The following is a 25,337-nucleotide window of genomic DNA, read 5'->3' as shown; positions in this document are numbered from 1 at the left end:
CTGCTATCTTCTTCTGAGACTAGAGCAAGAAATGGTGTGGGTATTGAGTATTTTTGGCAGAATCTCAAAGCAAGATTGTGTTTTCTAGAAGCTGCTTCAAACTGTGCAGTACAGGCCTATGATCTGTTCCTGTGAGCCAGGATGGTGTAGTGGTTCTAGAGTTGGACTTGACTTGGAAAAGCCAGGTTCAAATCCCCGCTCAGCCATGGAGTTTCTTGGGTGTCCTTGAATATCAGTATATCACAGTATATCACAGTATATCGAGTCAGTATATCACAGCCTCACCTACCTCACAGGGTTGTTGTGAGGACAAAAGAAGGAAAGAAACTGTGTACATCACCCTGAGTTCATTGGAGGAAGGGCAGTATAAAAATGTGAATAAATAAAATATGTAAAATGGCCCTTACATCCTGCTTGAAACTCTAATCCATTTTTCCTAGTGGCATCAAGGGTGCTGAAGATGGCTATGTAATCAAAGTCAGATTACTAATACATTGCAAATGGTTCATAGAGGAGTACATGAGAGTAACTTAATCTCTTCTGCTTACAAACAAAGGAAAGTTGCGCCCTTAAGGCCCACTCAAAGTCAACTTATCATTGCCAGGGAATTCTGCTAAGCAACCAGCCCTCTCACACTTTGGGTGAGAGGCTAAGGAGAACTCTGCCTTGCAAAACAGATGCCCTGGAGGATGTGGGTGGGTTGTGGTTTCTATGGTACAGTTCTGGGTGGTAGTAGGAGAGATGATGCCATCAGGGTGCCTTGCCAGCAGTGGGTAAAGCAGTCTTGAACATCTGTCACACACATGATTGCTGCCGGCAGGAAGGGGGATTTCACGCATGTTTGGACTTGCTTAATAAAGAGATTAGTTCTAATTTGCAGACTGAAAGGCAGGGAGGGAGGGCATTTTGCTCAAATTCAGGTGACTTAGGATTGAAAACAACTCTACATTTCTTTTATTTTTAAATGTGCAGCACAGAGAAACTCTCCCCCAGGAAATTTAAATTTTAATAAGTTATATTTTACCTTTCTTCCTTGAGAGATGCAGGAAGCAGCTGGTGAATTAGAACTATGTTGTGACTGCTGGTCAAAAAGTTTTCCTTCTGTTTAGTTGCTAGGAATTGTGTTGCACAAGAAAAAGGATTACCCTGCACTTGTTAAAGCAGCTGGTACACACTGCTCTCTTTTTCTTGGCAAAACCCAAGTGGGGTCTGCTTTGGTGTCAATTTCTGCTGGTCTAACCCAGGTTCATTGTGGGCCTGATCCTGTCCAGCTTTCCAGTGCTGACGCAGCTATGCTAGCTGGGCATGCACTGTATCCTGCAGCAGGGGGACAGTCACAGAGGCCTCCTCAGTGTAAGGGAATGTTTAGAATTGGGCCCTGTGCTACCTTTCTGGGTATGTCACTTAGGACAAGGTACTGCAAGTTGCCCTTAGATGCTAGGCCACTGAAAAAGAGGCAGGGAAACAGAGACAGCGTTTCAGCAGGGGCGTTTAAAGTGTCAAGGTTGCTGAGTAACAGGGTGTTTTCTTGACAGATCTGTCCATTTCCAGGGTCTGAAACAATAGAAGTGACGCAAGATAGCAGCAAATAATGGATCCATCTGTTCCTGCTTTCCCCACCTGAATATGTGAGGAAATTATTGCAAGCAAGAAGAATAGTAATCATTTGGTGCTCGTCAGGGCTGGGGTTTGTTCCTGCCTGACTTCTGAGTTTTTCATCTCATCCTTAGTCTTGCTGGGCATTCTCAAGGGAAAAGAGCAGAAGGGCAGCCTCAAAAGGTTAGAATAAGAAAAGGGCTCAACCATGGATTTGAAGTGGGAAATGAAATGGATTGTCAGGAGTCAGAGCCTCTGAAATGATCTCTTCAAATACCTTTAACCCCACAGTTGGTCTAATCTTACTCTTTGGCTATTTTGTTTTGACCAATGTATTAGAAGCACAGAGGACTAGATGAACCAAAATCATCCTGAACATGTGTGAGAATGAATGGAATGTCTAGACTCTCTTTGTACCAGGCTAAAGCTGCTGGTACCTGAGAGCCTTTCACGGGATAGGCTTCCCCGGAGTGTGGCTGGCAGATTTTCATGTCTCATTTCATGCCTCAAAATTCTAAGATATCTTCATATGAAATGTTAGAAGGTACTAGGAGTGCCTAGGTTTAGACACGTAAAGTGCACTCCCAAGAAGTAGGCAAGGGGAAAGCTAAATGTGAATATCATCTCAGCCTAGCATGAGTCAGAAAAAATGAGGTTTTGTTTGGAGAGGGTGCATAGCAAGATCCATCAACCTCTATATTGTATGACTAGATTGCCTCTCTGATGATTCAGCAAACTAGTCTCCAGCTTTGTTGATAACATTCATGACTGCGCGATACCATAGTCTTTGGAGACTGAAGGTTGCCAACTACTACTTCATTTCTTGGAATGTATAGACACTGCTCCTTGTTTAGGTTGTTCCTTTTATGATCTGTCTGCTTGTACACAAATACACACTTATGCTATTTTAATTGTGGATGAGCAGATTTCTGTTCTGTCTTCTCATCGTTCTGTGGGATGGCTCTGCCCTCCGTTCTGCTTTAACTTGGAAAATTTCTAACATTAATTTTGGAAGAGGTGCAGGCACAGCTTGCTGCCCCCCCCCCCATTTTAAAGGTTACTGATACTGAAAGCTCACAAGCACATTGATTAAAACACTGTGCAAAAAAAGAGATGTTAATGTAATTATTATTCAGATTACTTTTTCACTGTGTGTTTTAATAACTGTACAGTATTGTGCAGTGGGCCCCTCTTATTCAGGAGCTCAACATCTGCAGATTTCAGCATCTGTGGATTCTGAGCCCATGGCTAGAGGGTCTCAGGGGACCTCCTGGACATGACTAGAAGTCACTTGGAGGTGTTTGGAAGCCCTCCAGCCGTGATTTAATTGTCTGCAGAATTTGGTATTTGCAAGGGTCCTGGAACAGATCCCCTGTGGATACTGACACAGACACTGTATTTATTTTTAAATATATTTCCTGCCTTTTCCAATAAGAACAGGAACAAGATGGTTTAGGCTCGCAAACCTAAACACAATTGTAAGGGAATAAATCCCACTGAACATAGTAAACTGAACCTGAGTAAACATATGTGAGATTGCAGTGTTAGAATACACTAACATAAAAACCAGCATGCATCAAACACAGAGAAGGATGAATAATAAAGTTGCAGCCTAAGGACAGACAATAACTGTCTTCTGAAGCCTGGTGAAAATAAAAGGTTTTTAACTGTTTGTTAAAAACCTCCTGTACTTGGACACATTAACATGCGAGCCAAAAAAGGGTGCAAGTTGACAACTGTAGCAAATTGTGCTTGAACAGTGGTCTGAACATAGCTCAGAAATCAAAAACAGAAGAAGCAGAACACGGGCAGGAAACAAGCCTAATTCTCCACTGTCCTAGTGGTGCAGCACCTTACTCTGAGATCTCCAGCCTGCTTGGGTCCAGCACAGGATGCTGCAGTAACCATTTAGCACCACTACTCCTGTGCTGGATAGGATTGGGCCCTAAGTCATCTAGTCATCTAGATCAGGGGTGCCCAAACCTCAGCCCTGGGGCCACTTGTGGCCCTTGAGGACTCCCAATGCGGCCCTCAGGGAGCCCCCAGTCTCCAATGAGCCTCTGGCCCTCTGGAGACTTGCTGGAGCCCACACTGGCCTGACGCAAGTGCTCTCAGTGTGAGGGCGACTGTTTGACCACTCATGTGAGCTGTGGGACAAGGGCTCCTTCCACTGCTTGCTGCTTCACATCTGTGATGCAGCAGTGGCAGTGAAGGAAAGGCCAGCCTTGCTTTGTGCAAGGCCTTTTATAGGCCTTGAGTTATTGCAAGACCTTCATTCATTCATATAAGTTCCATCTCTAATATATTCATTTATGAAAATTTACTCAAATTTTAAATATAAATTAATTATTTTCTTCCCCGGGCCCCCGACACAGTGTCAGAAAGATGATGTGGCCCTCCTGCCAAAAACTTTGGACACCCCTGATCTAGATCACATCTGTTCTAGAAATGTGATCTATGAATCCAGAACACCCAAATACAAAGAGGTATTTGAAAGAGGGAGAATTCTGTAAGTATCCCTAAAGTTAGTTATTCAAGCGTTTGCTTGCCTTTTGCTCTTCCATACAAATAATCCTCTTTCAAAATGTTGTGCAGAGACAAAATATGGGGTGGAAAGAGCATAGTGGCTTCCGCAGCAGATCCTGGAGTTTTTTTTAATAGGCGATGGTATGGAATTGACTGTCTGGCATCATCTGATTTCCAGAATAGGAGTATTATGATCTTAGTAGTGGGATAGAACTGCCTGATGCTCCCCTCTCCGATGAAATGTTCCAGTAACAGAGATCGTAGTTTTGAGTCTCATGGTACTTGATGAGCGAGGAAGGAGGAAAGCAAAGAGGAAGGATGGAGAGAGAGGATTTGAGGGTGTGTCTGTTTCAGTGTGGATGCATGTCCTTGTAATGAGCAGAGGAAGAAAAAAAAGTCAGTGTGCATTAGTCTCCTTCAGTGAATTGTCATGGATCTCCACTAGTTTGTAGCCAATTTCCAAACTTTCCTGGTTGTATGTGGACACATGATTAGGACACTTAACATGGCTACATACTTGGTTCAGGGCATAAATACAAAGGTACACTGTGGATTGCATAGAAAAATAAACATTAGTTGAAATGCCCCTGCAGTTCATAAAGACAAACCTTCTTTAAGGACAACTAACTACTAAGACAGTAGTTTCAGATTATTAAAATGAGTGTGTGAGTTCCGAGCATGCCCAGTTGAAGCCAGCACAGAAAGTTCAAGTGTGAGCAGGTGGATTAGGATGCTGTCTGCTAGGACTGCTGGCTGGTCCCCAGGCAGTATCTGATGATCAGAAAGACGGTATAGAATTTGAATTGGGGAAAAAAGCATTAGAAACAGCTGTTGTGGGAAGAGCACAGAGCAAGTGACTGGGAAGATAAAAGTGAGTGTGCAAGCAGTACACAAAGCTGGTAGGTATCAGAAGTTGGGAGCAGTATCAGTCACTGTCCATCTACTATCTTATTCTAGGCTGGGATACAAGCTGTACCGATGGTCTGATTGGAGTAGAGGGATGAGAGTTTTAGCAGTGGATCCAAACCTCAGATAGCTCTAAGGTGAGACAGGAGATTTCAGGCTGGTTGCTTTTTCTGATTAGGCTCAGATATACACATGCCACAGCCACTTAGGGTGGTTGGCTCTGTCCCCAGTGGGAAAACCTTCTTGGATTTTAAAGTGCCCCTGCCTGTTTTTGTAGGTGTCACCTCTGGGGGAGGGAACAGGGCTGGCCCAACAATGAAGCCTATTGAAGCCGTCACCTCAGACAGCAGCCCCCCCCCCCATCTCTGTTCACCTGCTGGCATCCAATGTTGTTCCTCCTCCCAGTCTCTGAATTAGAAAAGGAAGAGGGCAGAGAGGAAAAGGAAATGTGGAAGTAAGGGAGGGGAGTACTAAGCTAGAACGTTGGATAAGTGGTGAGAGCAGTGGCTGGTAAGACGGTGGCAGTTAGCAATGCTACCTCAGCTGTCCAAGTGTTTTGGGCCTGTTCTGGCAGGGGATGTTAGCTCAATTGCAGGGTCTTCTAGAAAGTTCTCATAGTCAGAAGAAAATGGCAGAGCAGTGTCCTTGGGGCAGGGGTTTTGAATACAGCTCTTAGGGCTCTCCTTGCATGTGTGTTTTAGGTGGGTTGTCTGCATCAAAGGACTTCTTCTCCCCAATTGGTCTCTCCCCCCAAGTCATCTATCTCATCTACAGATTGAGGGTTTCCAATTCTGGGGATATGATGCTTGCTAGGGTGAGCAGCAAAGAAGGCTAAAGAAGAAAGGTGCATTCCATCCCAGTGACTTAAGAAGAAGGGATGTATTCCACACATCAGCTGATTGTCAGAACCTTATCTAGCCCCTTAATATGTCTGAGACTTGCGTAGATTCTCAGGGGGACGAGGGGACAGGCTTTGGGGAGACATGGGCAGGAATCTCTCTGATTGCCAAGCAGTTTTACAAATCTTTGTGGAGGTAGGTGTCTCCTTCTGGAAGAGGCTGTGCTTCTTGTTGGCATCCTTCAGTCTCGGAAGACTATGGTATCGCTCTCTGAATGGTGGTTCTGGAACAGTGTCCTCTCCAGTGCGCGAAGCCTGGGTAAAGTAGGTATGGAGGATAGACTGTTACCCATGCAGCAGATCCCCCCTCTCCACGTCGCTGAAATGGTCCAATGGAAAGGCAGAAGCCAATACGGTTGGTTCCAGCGGTGTCGCAGGAGTTGCCAGAGCATGACTGTGTTCAGCCATGAACTGCCTCAGGGACTCTGGCTCTGGATTTTGCCTCGAGGTTGGCTCCTGAAGCCTTTTCCATAACTGGATGTAGCCACAAGGCAGTGGAGGTTTGGGGTCAGAGTTTTCCTTCTCTCAGATGAGCTGCCTTCCCAGGCTGACGAGTCCCATCGACCCGGTGGCTGTTTGGTCGCCTCTTACAACAAGTACAGCCAAACTGAGGGCCTATTCTTATCCCCATCCCCCAGGGGAAGAGGCTGTGCAGCTTCTGACAGTTGTAATGGGGCTGCAGCAGTGTGCTGATCGGAAGTGTCACTCCAGTCCTTTTCCCCTCCCCAGCACTTGCTGTGAATGTGTGCAGTTTTACTTTGTCCTGTATTGCCTAGTAATGTTCTATCTATCTAAAGGCAATCATCAGTTTTTCCACAAAGTTTGTGACAAGGATCAATCAAGGATAGCAGAACAGCAAAACATTCACAGCAGGTGAGTTTGGTGAAGTGTAATTATTGAGTTTTTTTTTATGATGGCTTTATGGGCTTTTTATTCTCCCGGGTTTGTAATGGGAATATTGACTGCAAGTGTACAGTATGACATATTTATGATGTTTGCCAATGGCTTTTGGGCTGTGAATGTGTTTTCTACTGATTATGTTCTATCACTGCACCACCTCCGTTGATCTCTGTTCAATTTCAGAAGGAATCATTCTCATAAATTGAGGGACATTAATGTAACAAACACCCTAATCCTAGACATGTTTACTTAAAAGTAAGTCCCACTAAGTTTGGTGGAATGTACTTTTGTGGTGAGTATGTTTACCAGGTGGTAGTGGCAGCTTTCCTCCAGGGCAAATAGTGGTTGTAGACAGGGGGCCTATGCAAATTGGGACTGTCTGTGCGCGATTTGGGGGGGGCAAGTTAAATCTCTCCTCTTCCCCCATGGTGGTCCCAATTTGGATACAGATGACCCATAGCTGTTGTTTATAGAAAAAACAGACTCACAGGGCCTAATAGTGTTACAAGTCACTCCTAATTTGGCCCTGAGGTTTACTGTACTTCCTTAGACTTAATCTATACACTTTCAAGGCTGCCATCTTTGGTGCTCCCTACCTATCAAATGATAGACTGGAGAGGCTGATACACATATGTGGACTGCAGAGCTCTTATGAGTTGGTTATTCTTGTTGAACTCCAAACCCCACTTCCCAGCAAATTGTCAGTTTAAGTCAAAGCGAGTGCATTAAATTTTAACTTGCGCTAAAGGTGACTTTGGAGTTAAGGAGAACTTGGTCTCTCCTTTGGCCACTGCCCATAACAATTCACTGAGCAGTGTTGTCATTTCCTGCCAGCCCCTGAATTTGTAAATTAGTTACTTGCTTGACCAATTTTGTCCTGTGCAAAAGTGTAGTTCAGGGGTGCTCAATAGGTGGATCGCAATCTACTGGTAGATCGCGAGGCAAAATGAGTAGATCGCGGAGTGCCGACCCCCCCCCCCTTTCAGGTGCCTCTGGGAGGAAATGCCGGGAGTAAGGCCCATTGTACTCAATGGGGCTTACTCCCAGGTAAGTGTGGCTAGGATTGCAGCCTCACAGCCTAATCCTAGGCATGTCTACTCAGGAGTAAGTCCTGTTATACTCAGTGGGGCTCAAGGTACACCAACATACATTGTACACATAAATGTTATATGTTATGATGGCGCAAACACTGTAAAAAAAACTCTGGTAGATCTCTGGGCCTTGCTGGGTTTCAAAGTAGCTCTCGAGCCAAAAAAGTGTGAGCACCCCTGGTGAAGTGCATGGGTTGATGGGTGGGAACTAAGGAAGCAGCTATCTGATTATAACTTACTAAGAAACAGTGGCTTACCGCAATATGCAGAGATAAACAAGACACAAAGCACCTTCTGAAACCAGAGAGAGGAACAATCTGTGTAATAATAAACATGAAACATAAAGATATAGTTTCTCCTTGAGTGTCACAAGTATGTGGAAGCTGTTTGCTTGGATATTTCCAAACCTGGAACCAGAACAGAATGTTTCACAAATCACATTCAGGTGTTCTTCTTTTGAAGAATATTATATCTGGAATGTATTAAGAACTCCTGTTGTTCAGATAGATAAGTTTGGAAAAACTGTCATTTACATCTTCTGGAAAGGCCTTGAGCTTGTAAATTGACATTTGCAATTCTTACATTCATACTATATTTAGCACATTTTCAAGGTGAAATGTTGGAATTAGTTATTTCATCCTTTAGCAATTAGTAGTATTTAAAATGTAAAGGAACCTCTGGTTATAGAAAATACTCGTAGAATCCACTGTGATCTGAAAAAGGTTTATTTCATGCATATATCCCATGCCAATGGATGAACTGTGCAAGTGGGACTCCTACCTATTTGGTCTTCTAAATATCTTAAGAGTTTTAGATGTGCTCCTTTGGTTGTGAAATTAATGAAATTTTTAAAAAATTGCACTTAAAAGCATAAATTATAAAAACATATAGGTTAAGAAACTAGCACTACAGTATACCAAGACTGAAGCCATTGATTTTGCAGTTGAGTTTCAAGTAATGAGAAGGAATGAGAGAAGAGAAGGCAATCTCTTCAAGTTTCTGTGTCAAGTTCTAGGGTGAGTCAAACATTCAAAATCCTAAAATTGCACATTCTTTCTGAAACATCATCTTAAACCTTTGGTTTCATACCTGCCATGAACAATTAGATAGAACCATAATGTTTAGGAAGAACATTGGAGTACATAGGGAAGCTGTTCAGAATCTTCTCAGATTTGAGTCTAAGGAAGAGCAACAGTTCCAGGACAAGAAGATTCAGGCCAAGAGACAAGGTGGGATCAAGTCTGGATTAGCAAATAATGAGAATTGAATCTAGAAATTATCACTAAATGATAATCCTTTGTCTGGGCTATATCACTTCAGACTGTAAATAGAGGGTCACATGATGGACGTCCCTTCATTCAAAAAACAGTTTCACAAAGAAAGAAAGAAAATTTGCAAGCCCAGGAGAAGGTTAGGATAGAAGTCCTGTCATGCTAGTTGTACAGTTGTGTTTTTGTATTGTGGAGAAGCATTCACTCTTATGAATTCCCACCTGCAGCACTGTTTGCACACATCCCTTCCTCCTCAGTGAGGAGCAGACCTGAGGCAAACTGGCAAGACTAAGGGAGTAGCTAAATGCAATGCTGAAAATGTCTCAACGAATCCCAGGAAAACAGAAGAGCATCGCTTAGTCCAGCATCCACTTTCCCACAATAATTTCCCCCTGAGAATGATTGAGGAAAAAATTGAGGCTAAATTAAGATGTTTATATGCAAACTTATTTCCTTGAATTTATGTATCTATATGGGGTGTCTAGCTCTTGTAAGACCATGTGAGATTTGCTGAAACCTCTCTGAAGCAGCATGTCACCTGCTGATCCTGATGTCACCAGCACCTCCTGATCAGTGTGCTGCTGGCCCAGGCCATAGTGTGAGAGACAGAGTATAGTGTGCTATATGTGACATGGTTTCTCAAGAACCAGAAGTTTCAGAGTTCCTTGGTTCCTGCTGACATTTCCTGTGCATAGGCTGAAGGAGTGGAGTGGATGCGGCAGTCAACTGGCAACAAGAGCAAGGGACAAACACCATATTAATCGGAGACATTGTCATTCCAAGGAGTTCGTTCTGCTGACAGGATTTGCAGGTCCCAAAGCATATGTGAGTGAATGAGTTAGGCCCCTGGTTTTCTGTGCACACTGATCTGATGGGGAGTGACACCTAAAGAGTCACATGTGTATAACTATTTTATATTTACTGTCATGTCTGTCTATAAATACAAATTAGGCAGCCAGAAATGTCAGGAGCTTAAGAGAAACTAAAGAAAAGGGAGAAGTGAATCGAGCACTGGAAAAGGGAGAAGTGAATCGAGCAGTATAGGAAGCCTGAAGGAGTAGAGAGTGGTGGGCTAGAGCAGGGGTGTCCAAATTTTAAGAACATAAGAACAGTCCCACTGGATCTGGCTATAGGCCCATCTAGTCCAGCTTCCTGTATCTCACAGCGGCCCACCAAATGCCCCAGGGAGCACACCAAATAACAAGAGCCCAATCTCCCAGGAAAGTGGGGATCGTTTACATAAATGAATATATTAGAGATGGAACTTGTATGAATGATTGAAGGTCTTGCAATAGCTCAAGGCCTATAAAGGTCCTTGCAAAAAGCAAGGCCAGCCTTTCCTTCACTGTCACTGCTGCATCACAGATGTGAAACGGTAAGCAGTGGAGGGAACCCTTGTCCAACAGCTCATGCCAGAGGTCAAACAGTCATCTTCACACTGAGAGCAGTTGCATCTGGCCAGCATGGGAGCCAGCAAGTCTGCAGAGGGCCAGATGGTAATTGAAGACTGGGGGCTCCCTGCGGGTTGGATTGTGAGTCCCTGAGGGCTGCAAATGGCCCCCGCGCCAGGGTTTGGGCACCTCTGGGCTAGAGCATTGGCTCTCTAGCCCACCACTCCCCTTTTCTTCACACTTCCTCTTTTGCTATGTCCCCCCCCCTTTGTCCCCTCTTCCTTTTCCAAATCAGGGAATGGGACAGAGGTTGGAGGCATGCGGGGCAGATGGAGGTGGATTCAACCTGCTGCCTGAGACAACTACCTCAGCCTCAGAAATAGTCTGGACCTGATTGTGCAGTGGGGAGATCTGCTGTGCTGCAGAAAATTGCTTGCTAGGTCAGGAATGAACAGGCCTGAGAAGAGATGGGTAAAATTCCCAGGGCCCGGGCTTCCAGAAGGCCCTGGTCATAACAAAACAAACTATACAGTACAAAACAAATAAATTACATTCTGATAAATGTTTTCATTTAGTTTCAATTTTGCTCATGCTAAGTTAAAACTATCAATTAAAAACTTATTTAAAAAATGTAGTAACATCTGGTTGGTAGGAAAATTTAGGAAGGGGTCTGACATCTTGCCCTGGGGATGAACAAAGCAATCAAGCTTCCAAACATTGTTTAGATCCCACAACCTTTTATGTTCATCACTGGTAGAGACCTAAGTCAATCTGTACTATATGCTTCTGCAAGCTTGTTGAACAGAATGACCTGATTTCCTCTTCCCCTCTTTTACTTTACAGAAACCCAAAGACACACTGGATCCTGGCTGGTGCAGCCGTTCTTACACTTCATCCAGTATGCTGGGTGCAGACCTGCGACGAGGCCGTAGACGCCTGTCCTCCAGCCTGCAGGTCCCACCATGGAAGCCCATGGACAGAGCCCGTTCTCCAGAGCCAGACAATGTCTCAAGGCCAACCACACTGCCTCTGCGAATCCCTCCCCGAATTTCTATCACGCATGCTGATCCAGACAGGTAGGGCAAAGGAATACAGTGAAGCAGGGTAGTGTGTTGTTCTGAGGGCAAGTATACAAACAGGGGAGCAGATTGTTTCTGTAAGAATTCAGATGTCTGTTTGAGATAATAGCAAACGGTGGTGGCAGTGGGAGGATATGGGGGTGGTTATTTGCTGTGTCATATTTGCAGATGCCTGGAAAGATACACAGGAGTGACTGTTTTAGTGGGAGGAGATCAGGCAGGAAGCTGAATTTTGCAAATGGCTGGAAGGAGGAGTGCATGTGGACTAGAAATTACATTTCGGCTCATGTTAGAAATGTCAACATGTAAGATTGCTTGACAATTGCACACAGAGCCAAGGTTGATGGTGGTGGTGGTGATACTGTGTGGCAAAAGCAACAAAAAATATATTCAGGCAAACACCGTTCTCCATGTCAGCACAGCATCTGACTGTAACCAAGGAAGTGTAGGAAGACACAGAGACTCTCTGTGCTGACATCTGGTATCAGCTACTCCTTGTGTTTGCAGAGGAGAGGTCTTGGGAGTTGCTGCTTCCTCTTTCACCAGATTATCCGTGTTGTGATCTCAGAGGACAGAAACGAATGAGTGAGCCAGGAAGAGTGCAGACTTGCATTCTTCTGGATTGCAATCTTCTCTTCATGAGGGCTGAATTGACTGGCCCTGGTGCTTCTCTTCCACTTTAAGTTGGATTGCCACTACTGCAGGAAGTGCTGGGGAAAAGAGGGCCATGATAAATCTAGAAATGGATATGTATCATTGTTATGCACCTTTATGTGTACCAGGAAGCTTCTTGGAACTTCCCTACTGGATGCAAGCCATTTCCAGCTCACAGCTTTATATGATCCCCAAATCATGTATATGTGATGGGAACTGACCATTTCCCATTAAATGTTCAAGACCTGCCTCTACACCCCTGTAGGTTCCTGTTTGGAAAGCCTTAGAATTCATTCTACTTTGCTCAGACATTTGATGGACTCATAGAATGTGCTCCAGAATCGCCTGCACTGCGCAGTGGTTCTGTGACAGATGCACAGAGGCTCTGGATTGACAGACAAATGGAGGTGAAAGGACTTACCTGTGGGTAAGCTTGAGAACCACTGTTCTGTAAAGTGAATTACCATAAGATTGTCAAACCATTATGTTATCCAGATCTTCGAAGAGCAAGTGCTTTTGCTTCTCACTGGGCAGTGAGCTTGAGGCCTTTGGTCAAGGCTGCAACTCTGACTTCAGCTCATTATTGAATGTAGATTGAGTTTCAAAACCACATGAGTCATATGCAAGACCCTTGGTCTGGAGTCTCCCCAATTTATAGCAAGCTTACCGGAAATCTGAGGATACCGATCTCTTTATTCCCATAAATGGAACCAATAAAATGTGTACTTTTACACAGAATCAATGAAAACCACTTCATATTTTTCAAAGTGCTATTGCTGTCTTTCACTGTTTATCTGACTAGGAAGAAAAACAGTAGTTATATTAAACCAACAAAGTATCCTGTGGCATCTTAAATTGTAATCAGTGGGGACCTATATATACACACACACACAGACACACATATAGGTCATCTGAGGGTAATGGTTCATAAATCTAATGAAGTGGGTTGGAGTCCACAAAAGCTTTTCCTGAAATAAATATGATAGGGCATAAGGTGCCCCAAGATTCTTGGTTGTGTTTGCTGAAGTCAGACAAGGGCCAAGCAACAAGTTGTTAAATATGCTGTTTAGTCCTGTGTCCTTATTTTATTGTAACTTAACAGCATCTGCAGGCTGGAAGAATCAGGACTGGGACTATAGCTAAGGACCCAGTGCAAAAGGTGCAAAAGAGAGCGACTAAGATGATTACGGGGCTGGGGCACCTTCCTTATGAGGAAAGGCTACGGCGTTTGGGCCTCTTCAGCCTAGAAAAGAGACGCCTGAGGGGGGACATGATTGAGACATACAAAATTATGCAGGGGATGGACAGAGTAGATAGGAAGATGCTCTTTACACTCTCACATAATACCAGAACCAGGGGACATCCACTAAAATTGAGTGTTGGGCGGTTAGGACAGACAAAAGAAAATATTTCTTTACTCAGCGTGTGGTCGGTCTGTGGAACTCCTTGCCACAGGATGTGGTGCTGGCGTCTAGCCTGGACGCCTTTAAAAGGGGATTGGACAAGTTTCTGGAGGAAAAATCCATTATGGGGTACAAGCCATGATGTGTATGCGCAACCTCCTGATTTTAGAAATGGGTTATGTCAGAATGCCAGATGCAAGGGAGGGCACCAGGATGAGGTCTCTTGTTATCTGGTGTCCTCCCTGGGGCATTTGGTGGGCCGCTGTGAGATACAGGAAGCTGGACTAGATGGCCCTATGGCCTGATCCAGTGGCGCTGTTCTTGTGTTCTTATGACCTTAGCCTTTCCTCCACTTTAGTTTCAATCTGAATCTCCCACCCTTCTCCTCTCACCTCTCATGAGAGGCAATCTCTCATTCAGAGCCAATATAAGGGGTTGGCACTGTTGGAGATCTACTGATGACCCCTGAGACTTGCTGTGTGCCCATAACCTTTATGTGGTAGTGAAAGAGTGACTCTGTTGGAGGGGGGCTATGGATGGCAGCTTGTAGGACCCTGAAGCCACCCCTGCTCCAACTGGTGCCAAAGGGAACTCCCCTTCTGGGAGAAATTACAGCTGTGGCAGGAGGCAGCCTAATTTGGATCAGGGCCATGATAAGGAAAATGGTTAAAGTTCTCCCTCCCCTATTTCATTGCCCTGGTTCTGATCCTTCCTCCTTGGGCTGCTATTTACATAGCATAAAACCACCATATGGGGCCAAACTATGCAACCTCTCTGGAATTAAGTATGTTGTAAAAAAAACAACCAAAAAAACTTTTGTTTTGTTTTGTTTTTTAGCATATATCAAAGTAAGGATCTTAGTTATTACTATTGGGCTAGATAATAAAGATAATAGATAATAAAAATAAAGATAATAAAAGCCCCATCTTGAAATAGTTATTACCCAAGTTGTCATTGATAGAACACTGAAGCCTTGAACATTGAATGGAAAGTCAGCTACACTGGTCAAGGGAAATTCAAAGCCCAGCACTGAAGTATGGCAAGTTGCAAATGATTCTGCTACCCTTCCATGACAAATTGCTGGAAATATGCATATAAATGAAAGGAGGGGGGGAACCTTTCAATTTCAAGATCAGCTTTATTGTGTGTCTTGCATGGCAAGAGGTAATCACCATGGTGCCTCAAAGGGGTCATGCCAACTATCTGTCAGTGCAGGGAAACTGGAGATAGGACTTTGAATTTCTAGATTGTGGTCTGATTTCCAAGCACTCTGAGACTTATAATAAAAAAAATCTTATATTCCAACTTCTTGACCAAAAGGCAGCACTTTTTTTATATATACTTGTGCTTTCTTTGGACAGACTAGTTTTTGTCTAGTTTTCTTCTTTGTCTTTACATAGAACATTGTAAAAACATGTTTTCCTTTAGAATTTGAGAAATTGCACCCATTTCTCCTCATGGGGTTTCTAAAGACTTTACCCTAGTGCAGTGGTTCTCACACATTTAGCACCGGGACCCACTTTTTAGAATGAGAATCTATCAAGACCCACTGGAAGTTATGTCATGGCCAGAAGTGACATCATGAAACAGGAAAATTTTTAACCATCCTAGGCTGCAATCCTACCCACACTTACCCAGGAGTAAGTTCCATTTAATAAAAAAATAATTTACTATAATTGTTGGAAGAATATACATAGTAGCTTGTTAAAAGTACTGGTCTATAACATTTCCCCAAATGCAGTCACATACCATGATAGCATAAAGTCTAATATATTAAAAATAAAATATTGAAATGTGAACCCACCTGAAATTGACTTGTAGTGGGTCCCAACCCACAGTTTGAGGAAAAACTGCCTGAGTGCATGTTGGAGTGACACTTTTTCAGAACTGCCTGGATGTAAAGTGTACCTAGTTGGTAGATCGCCCCTTGATCAGACAAAAAAAAAATCTCAGCATCTAATCTGACTGGATTTTGTTTTTACTTTTGATTTAGTTACCAGAACAACAAGTGGTGAGGGTGAATTTTTTTTCACACTAACTCTTAGGTGGAGAAAATGCTGAGCTTTGTATCTGGATCTTCCAGCAGCTGTTAAGCTGTACCCTCTTGTCAGCCAAAAGCCAGGGGCAGCCAAGACATTCTGCTGCCTGAGTCAAAAGATGAGATGGCACCCACTCTCCCCACATTGTACAAAACCAACACCATCAAAGCCAACAATTTTTAGAAACCACAGAATAACTCAGGACTTGCATTTCCTCCCAGTTCGGTACATTGTCAACAAGTGGGCTTGCTTTTTTTCTTTTTTCTTTTTTTAAATCTAAGGCTTTTATTTCATTAGAAGAGCTACACCCAGAAGAAAGTCTTGTGCAAGTCATTAACCTGCAGGAATTGATGAGTGGCTAGAACAAAAAGCAATAATAGCATCTGGGTCCCCAGGCAGCAGGAGGTGGGAGGAGCCTGCAGGGTGGGGGGAAGGGCAAGGTGAAGGCAGCACAGAGGAAGAAGGGAGGCTTTTAAGCTGAGGGAAGGGTGGCTCCCCGGGCACCGCCCTCTATACCTCCCCTGTAGGAAAGGGGAGAGGCTGTGGGGAGAGCAGTTGGCCCTACAAAAGCCAGGAGGCCAGTGATGTTGGGACTGGCCAGAAGCTGGGAGGTGGGTGGCTGTGCTGCCAACAGCCCCTGCCCAGGACCAAGGCAGAAACAGCCCAGTAAGGGAAGAGGACCCCAGTGCTATAACCCCCTTTCACTTCCCAGGGCTCCCTTAAAGAGCCAGCCAGGCTGAGCAGAGGCTCTGCCCCAAGAGCCTCACAAATAGTTTCCATTGTCATTTATATTTGAAATATTCTTGGGAGTCTCTTCCAAATCCATTAGCACTGGTTATGTCTTAACTGAAAGCTAAGGAGTTATGGAAGTAAAAAAGAAATAAAAGGTATTTTGCACGTTTCAGAGTCATGTGCAGAATCAACATAAGAAACTTCAGTATGTTGCCATTCCTTCAAATACCAGGGACTTGGCTGTAGGTTTATATAGCATAAACTCTCCTGTGAATTGTGCTGGGAAAACTCATGTATTAGGCCACATTACTGCTGTGGAACATAAATGTTTGGTAAAGCAATTACCAAGTTTCTCATGCAGGTTATTACCTGGAAGTGGCATATGCCTCGCATTACTCCTTTCCGATATGCAGAGATTTCAAAAGTAGGAAGTACACCAGAATACCTTTTGTTAAGAGCAGGGATGGGCAAACATTTTGGCAGGAAGGCCACATCATCTCTCTGACACTGCGTCAGGGGTGGGGGCGGGGGGGGAATGAATTTACATTTCAAATTTGAATAAATTTACATAAATGAATACATTAGAGACCAAACATATATGAATGAATATTACTTCACTTATTTATAATGCTGGCATGTAGAACAACATGAGAACTATGAACTGTTTGCCATACACCTTTTGGGACAGTGAAAACATACAGAACAAGCCAGACACACATGAAGACATAAGTTGTTCAGAGGCAATGGAGGGGTTAAAACAGTGGCCAAGGAAAAGCAGAAAACATATGGAGATTATAAAAGTCCTTGGTCAAACTTGGCCTGCAGCTCAGTTGGTTGGTCTAACTTGGCCTGGTCTAGTTGGTTGGTCTAACTGGTTGGTTGGTTGGTCGGTCTAACTTGGCCTGCAGCTCAGCTCTGTTGGTTGTGACTGGCAGTTGTGGGCCAACATGGGCTCCAACAGTCTCTGATGGGCCAGAGGCCCTTTGGAGATTGGGGGCTCCCTGTGGGCTGCAAATAGCCCACAGGCCGGGCTTTGCCCACCCCCGCACCCCTGGTTAAGAGAGACCATTTTTACAGCAGAGATAACTACCAGAGCTTTATTTGTTGATTGATAACAGGGGGAGTTGATTGATAGCAGGGGGAGAGTAACTGGCCCACCTCACCCCAGCAGTGTCTTTTCTAGTGGCTGTCTGCTGGTGTTGCATCTTTTTAGATTGTGAGCGCTTTTGGGACAGGGAGCCATTAGTTATTTGATTTTTCTATGTAAACCGCTTTGTGAACTTTTAGTTGAAAAGCGGTATATAAACAACAACAACAACAACAACAACAACAACACTGAAGGGAATATTTGCTGTCTCCATTTGGAAGTGTCTTGCTTTATTTTTCCAACAAAAGAAAAAGTCTACTCCAGGAGATTCCTTGGGTGCTTCTTTACACTTTGGCCACTTTGCTTCTCCTTCCCTGAGTCCTGTATAATCCAGTGCTTTTATTTCTTGCAATGTGAATATTTTCATTTTTATTTCAGCACATACCAATTGATATGGGTTGTTACCAATACTGAAAGCTAAGGAAAAAGGCAGGCAAATAAGCAGGCAACAAGCACTGTCTTAACCTATCAGAAGAATGTTCTCAAAAACAAAAGAGAAATGTTTGGAAAAGGTTGTCTCTGAGAGGAGGAATGGATGGAGAGAGAAAACAAACAAATGAAGGAAGGGTAGGGAGGGAGGGAAGGTAAGCAAACTGAAAGAACCACATGTGTTCTCTCTCTCTCTCTCTCTCTCTCTCTCTCTCTCTCTCTCTCTCTCTCTCTCTCTCTCTCTCTCTCTCTCTTTCACACACACACTCATGTGTGAAACAAAATAAAGCAAAGCAAGCAAGAAAAGGAAAAACAAGAACGCAGTGACCAGATTTTAATCTTTAAAACCAGAAGCTCTATGAAATAGCTAGCTAGCAGAGAGAAGCACAGAGAGAAGATGATCCACTTGGCTCACTGCTTGCAGAATTTGAAACTCATACAGCAGGCACTATACTAGGCTGTGGCTGGCACTTGCATCCTGGTCCACTGGCTGGCATGGCACTGGCTGGCTGCTGCATGACGGGGAGGTGAAGACACAAGGGACTGAATCCAGCTGAACTGCCGGGGAATGGGGGAGGAAGGAAGGATCTGCTTGCTAGTGTGAGATGCTAAGAGTCTTGTGCCAACCTCACTGCCCACACTGAGGGAGGATGAGATCTCTGGTGGTGGCTTCCTGGGAAGAAGGAGAAAGCTGCTGCTGCTACCAGCCAGGACCACCCAGCTAAGACACAAGAACACATTGCTCCCACAACTGCACTGCCCCCACTGCTGCTCACCTGACTTGCCCAGAGTTGCGCAAGACTGCCAGCACAGCAGGCAGGCTCTGTAAGCAATGGGAGTACAGCTGTGCTACAGCGTTCTGGTTCCTGCTGTGGAGAAGGTGCTGGTTGAGAAGGAAGGGTGATGGCGTGGTGTGACTGTCCACTCATGGTGGATTTGGCCGGCAAAGTTATGGCGCTGCTTGAGGCAATAGTTCCACCTTGCCTCATTCTAAAGCCAGTCCTGCCTACGCCTGCCAAAAATAACTACTTCCTGGCTCCACTGCTGAGCTTACTTTGTTTCTACACCCCCCTAGGCACCCAAATGTTTAATTTCAGGAGTTGGCGACTGCAGGCATTGATGGCAATAGCTTTGCTTCCATCTAGACCAGCCCACTGAAGCTCTGCTGGTTTGGGGTGTTTGCACAATTCATGAGAACAGTTATTGTAAAAGGAGCACTTTACTTTTCCAAGCAGGAGCATATCCAGACCGAATTATGGTTACGTTCACTCTTTTAGGGGGCGTACTAAACAAAAATGCTCCTGGTGAACTCGGCAGTGTTTCTGGAGGCTAGGCACTAAGAACTGTGCAGGAGATCTCTTTAACTCCAGAAGGAGGTGATTTGAAAAGAAGCTTCTCACACACACACACGCGCACACACCCACACACACACATATGCATTCATGCATGTGCTCACAGTCTCTCTCTCACACACACACATCTCTGTTCATACACACATGGTTAATGCAGAGAGATTTGTGATTAAATCTGGCTCTGAACCTCCAAAGTACACCATCTGTAATAAGTGGCTTATTCAGATCAGAGATATACATTTCCTTGTGACGGAAATCCCCTTTAAAACCTTTTTCATCTCCTTAGCCTGCCTCCCTCTCAAGCTATCCTGACAGAACTCCCAGTATAATCCTGAGTTAATGGTGATCTCCTAGTTGGTAATCTCATGTTTGCCATGCCTTATGGGAGCGCAAAACTTCAAGACAGTGCTGAAAAATTTGCGACTTAAGAGTTACAATAGGTTCAAATGCTCTGTGAATTCCCACATTGATTCACATTTGGGTTGACTCTCATTAGTGGCCTAAACTCACAAATCACACCCCTTACAAAGTTTATTAGTACACTAACTGTCCAGTCCTATCCCCCTGACATGTTATAGCATGCACTTGCACCAATAGAGCTATGGGGGGGTGGCAATCGGACAGCCTGAAGCAGGCAAGTAAAAATGTGTTTTGCGTACCCTCTCTGGTAGGCTGCCTGTTCATCTATGGCTCTCTTTGGACATATGCCGGCTGTTTTGGTGGCATATGTCCAAGGAGAGAAAAGAGGCAGCAAGGCTGGAGGCCTAAATTAATCTTACTGGTCTGTATACTTTTGCAGCTAGCTTGCATTACAGAACTGGCATATGTTAAGAACATAAGAACCCCTGCTAACTGGGCAAGGAGACACCTTTCATAGTGGTGACCTATCTAGCAGGGGGAGAGCAACTGTCCCTCTTCACCCCAGTATGGCATCTTTTCCACTGTTCTTTTGCTGGTGTCCTGTATTTTTTTTTTTTTTAGTTTGTGAGCCCTTTGGGGACAAGGAACAATTTACTGATTTATTTTACTATGTACAGGTCAGTCTTCCTTATCCGCTGATTAGGGACCTGTGGATTCAACCTATCATGGGTGCCAACCAAGAGACTGACATGTCCCACCCAGAGGTGACTGGAAGACTCTTCCAGTCACACCTGGGAGATGGTCTGAGGCCCCCGGAAGGCCTTAGAAATACACTTTTGGTCTTCAAAAAACCAAAAGTGCATTTCTAAGGCCTTCCAAGGAACTTCAGAAACCTTCTAAGGCCCGGGGAGGCCATGTGTGGCTTCCCCTGGACTCAGACCACCTGAGGTTTTTTGAAAAATTGGAAGTACATTTCTAAGTCCTTCCAAGGGCCTTCAGAAGCCTTCCAAGGCCCAGAGAGGCATGTGTGGTCTCCCCAGGCCTCAGACCACCTCCTTGCAAGACCATAAGATGCCATGCTGGGGTGAAGTATTTCTCTCCCTCTGCTAAATATAAAAGGACACTGGGAATGGAACCCCTGCAGATGCCAGGGTCGGACTGTAAATTGCTTTAATAACTACTACTATAAAAATAAAGAATATAAATATTCTTAATAACAATTAGAACCCTGCTAGATCAGCCAAAATCCTTCTAGTTCAGCATCCTGTTTTCCACTGAGGAAAACCAGATGCCTGGTTGCATATGGACATTATGACATTTTCTTCTTGTATCTATGGGAATTTTGACTGTTTTTGTCTGTATAAACACAATCTGTATTACTAATGACATCAAGCATTTATACAGTGCTTTAGAATACTTCTTTTGTACTATCACAGTCAACCTTGCCAGCAAGAATAGTATTAACCCCATACTGCAGATATGGACACTAAGACTGAGAAGGTAGTCCTAAGGCTGTTCTGTGAGTTCATGGCAGTGGTAAGATCTGAACAGTGAATTTTCTATTTTGTACTTCAGTCTGTCAACCCTTATGTCTCACTGGCCTTTAATAGTAGTCCTGTATATTTGGTGTTGTCAACACTGTAGGAAGCTCTCGCCTTTTTTTGAGATTTCAACCTTTTTAGGGCATCCCCTCTTTCTTTGCTTTCCCATCCCTGCTACAATGTGTGTGCATTTTGATGAGCAAAGCAAAGATTCAGAGACCTTCTGGCTAGTCTTAACATTTGCTCTTTATTCTAGTGATGTAATGGCACCCACTGGGTATTCGTTATGCCTAAATGCACAGCATTTAGTTGTACATTATACAATTTTAATGTGATAGGATATTATCCTCAGGTTCAGCTCCATAGAAAAGCATCTTTACATCAAAATGTGTTGCTGTGGGTGCAATCCTAACCCCTTATGTCAGTGCTTTCCAGCACTGACATAAGGGCAATGCAGCTCTGAGGTAAGGGAACAAACATTCGCTTAGTTTGAGGAGGCCTCCATGAGTGTCACCCAACTGCAGGATGCAGCACACGTCCCATTGGCAGTACTATGCCAGTGCTCGAAAGCACTGACATAAGGGGTTAAGATTGCGCCCTGTGTTGTTCAAACTTCTCATGCATAGCAGACCCAGCACACACACACACACACACACACACACACACACACACACACACACACACAGGTTGTAAAATCAGAAATGGCAAGGTGGGAAGGTAGTTTTCATATACTACAGGTATGACATGTGGATTACAACCCCCTGGAAATAATGGCAATAATAAAAATCTTTTAGGCAGTGTGGAACTCCATGGCATCCTGAAGAGCAGCATGAGCTATGTGGGGCCATACCAGCTGTTCGGTTTGCTCCCAGGTTCATGGGGATGACATCATTGCTGGGTGTCATGGAGCCAGTGGTGATTGGAGGCAGCTGATTGGGAGAGAGGGGAGCCTGCAGAGGTGGCAGAACCTAAAGCTAGAAAGGAGTGCGGGGAGATAAACACTGGAGGAGACACTGAACAAGAAGCAGAAACGGAGGAGAAGGTGCTGGAGGGAGTGAAAGAAACAGAAGTTAGAGTATGTGAGGGGAAGCAATGGAGGAAGGCAAAGGAGACTGAAGCAAGAGAGGAAGAGGTACCAAGAGGGGCAAAGGGGAAGAGAGAAGGCCAAGAATTGGAGTCTCCCAGGGATTGGGGGAATGAAGAAGGGTGGAAGCTCAGGGCTGTAGCAGTCCTGGGGTCCTAGCTGTCCACTGTCAACATGGTTCCATGCTGATCTGAGTGCCAACCTCCTCTCCTCCCCCCCTTTTTTAAAGGGGAGGAGAGCGGCCCTCAGATCAGGAGGAAACTGGGTCTAGAGTGGCTGTGCTGCAGCCACTCTAAGTGCAGTTCCCGACTGCTCAAAAAAACCAGCGGTGGAGGGAGCAGGTTGCAGTGCCCCTCCCACAAGCACCCAACTGCCTGACACTCTACACCCCTTGGGCATCTACACCCCTTGCCAACCCTGGGTATGCCACTGTCTAAGAGAAAAGAAGGAATTGGAATTCTGGAAAAATGCAGAAGAACTGGGAAGCAAAGAATAAAGATAGGATGAAAACACAGAGATAGGGAGGAAGATGCCACCTGTTAATGCTGGCTATAAGCTTCCCACTTTCTTAAAGGGACAGAGAGTCAGGTTGCTGGCTTGTTCCTTTCCCAGGTCTGTCCTTGCCACACTAGAGGGAGTACTCTGTTGGGCCTTTCCATTCCTCCTGAGTAACTCCTGCCCTTTGCCACAATGGAGATCCATGTTTGTAGTCTCTTGGAATACTAATGACTGTAACAAGGGCATGAAGAATTGGACATAAAGCTGACTCTAGTCTGTGTCTATGAATTATACAGTATTTGAAATAAACCCTCCCTATAATGACTCACAGTGTTGTGTATTTCCCTCAGAGGTTACGGATTAAACCCCGCATGCCTTATGGTTGCCTTTATTAGATGTTGAGCTTTCCCCGTGGGAGAAGATACAGTGGGAAAGGATGTGCACAGGCTGCAACCCTATGCACACTTATCTGGGAGTGAGCCCCATTGAACATAGTTGAACTTCTGAGTAAGCATGCAAATGATTTCACAGTTAAATACCTAACAGAAAGGTATTATATATAATGTAAAACTTGAAACAAAAGACAACAACACTTCCTGCAGGCACTCAAGGAAAAAGGTATGGGGCTAAAAAAAGACAACTGAAGGACAACAGTGCTCTTGCACAGTTCCCATTCATTTCAGAGGGGCATGTGCAGAAGAGCTTGCTGGTGGATTGTGCCTCATCTTACTTAGGGCCCAATCTTAACCCCTGTAGCATCAGCAGTACCCTGCTACTGCTGGCTCCAGTGCCGGGAGGTCAACACTGAGGCCCTCCTTATCTGGGGTTCAGCACCCACAGATTTGACTCAATGCAGGTGCTAAGCCTGCATCTGGAGAGCCTCAAGGACCTCCCTGCTGCAACTGGGCATGCCTTCCAGTCATGTCTGGGAGGTGTTCTGAAGTATGGGGAGGTCGAGTGTGGCCTCTTTACACCTCAAAAGTCCTCCCAAATACTTCGGAAAGGCAATTCCAGTTTTTCACCAAACTGGAAGTGCCTTTCCAAAGTGTCTGGGGGCCTTCTGAGGTGTGCAGAGATCATGTGCAGCTTCCCAACACCTCAGAAGGCTTTCCAGAGGCTTCTGAGAGGCACTTCTGGTTTGCTGGCAGGACCCCTGGTGGATTTGTGTTGGCGGTTCTGTTGTCAAGGCTCAATTTTGTTTTCCATCAGACAGACAGGCATTCCTGACATACTCATCCCATTAAGGGACTGATATGAGATACAGTACTGTATGCAGACTGTGTACTGCTCACTATGATCCTGAATAAATATGTCTGATCTTTGAACAGAGATAGGTGGTATATGTCTAGTCGCCAGGACTGTCAAATATTCACCTATAAATGCAGGACGTCAGATATGGGCACTTATAATAAACAGTTATGTGAACTGTATGGACGATTGGTTCAGTCAACCCATTACTGTATACCTTGACTGATAAGTTCTCAGGCTCCCAGCTCCTTTTTTCTGGCGGTTTCAGGGACTGAACCTGGAAACATTTGCACGTAAAGCATGTGCTCTGTTACTGAGCTAAGGGTATTTTTTTTCTCCCCCCAAAGAATTGCCACCTCTTGTGGCAACAGAAATGTTGGCTCTTAGAACTAAACACCCCTGAATGTCCCCCAGGACAATGAGAAACCTTTCCAAAATGGATTTAGCGCTTTATGCCAGCCACCTCCACAAACCCCTTAATGGCTAAAGCTCTATGGGGCAGTGCAGTGTGCATGTGTTTTGCATTCACAATGGATATGTGTGCACTATACCCGAAATGCAGGCCCCCATCCCCAAATGATAGTGGTCTTCAGCCTTTTTCATGCCATGACCCAAACAAACAAATAAGATTGGGGATCCATCACAGATCCTGCTCCACCTCCTGGTACCCAATCCACTCACCCCATTTCCCCCTTGTGTCTTCACAACAACCCTGTAAGGTAGCAGTCTGAGCAGGGCCAACTTTAGGAGCTTTGGGGCAAAACAGCAAGAAGAGGCTGTGCAGGATTATACCAAGAACTCAATTTTGATAAGGCGGGACCATTATTGGAATGGATCCAAGCCCTCTCTTGCACAGGCTTTGAAAGGTGGTTGTGATCCCCCCAGTGAGACTCACACATTGAAGAATACTGCCTTAGTACACAAGTAGGCACCTTTAAAGCAAAGCCAGATTGGCTAGAATTGTTTCTGACTTTGCACCCTCCACTTCTGGCAGCTGGCCAAAAGGATAAAATTCTGACTGGATGTGAGTTCCATACTCTGTCCACTGGATCATTTGTTATTCTTTACCATTGTGAGGCATAAAGGCATTACAGATAAGGTAATGGTTCTACGTGATGGGGTGTATTTTGGATTCTAGCTAGCTGTGATGCCACATATCTTGTCTCTTAATTCTATGCAATTAAAGCAAGCA

The sequence above is a fragment of the Tiliqua scincoides genome, chromosome 2 (genome assembly GCF_035046505.1).
Source record: "Tiliqua scincoides isolate rTilSci1 chromosome 2, rTilSci1.hap2, whole genome shotgun sequence".
Taxonomy (NCBI): domain Eukaryota; kingdom Metazoa; phylum Chordata; class Lepidosauria; order Squamata; family Scincidae; genus Tiliqua; species Tiliqua scincoides.
This window is presented reverse-complemented; position numbering follows the sequence as displayed.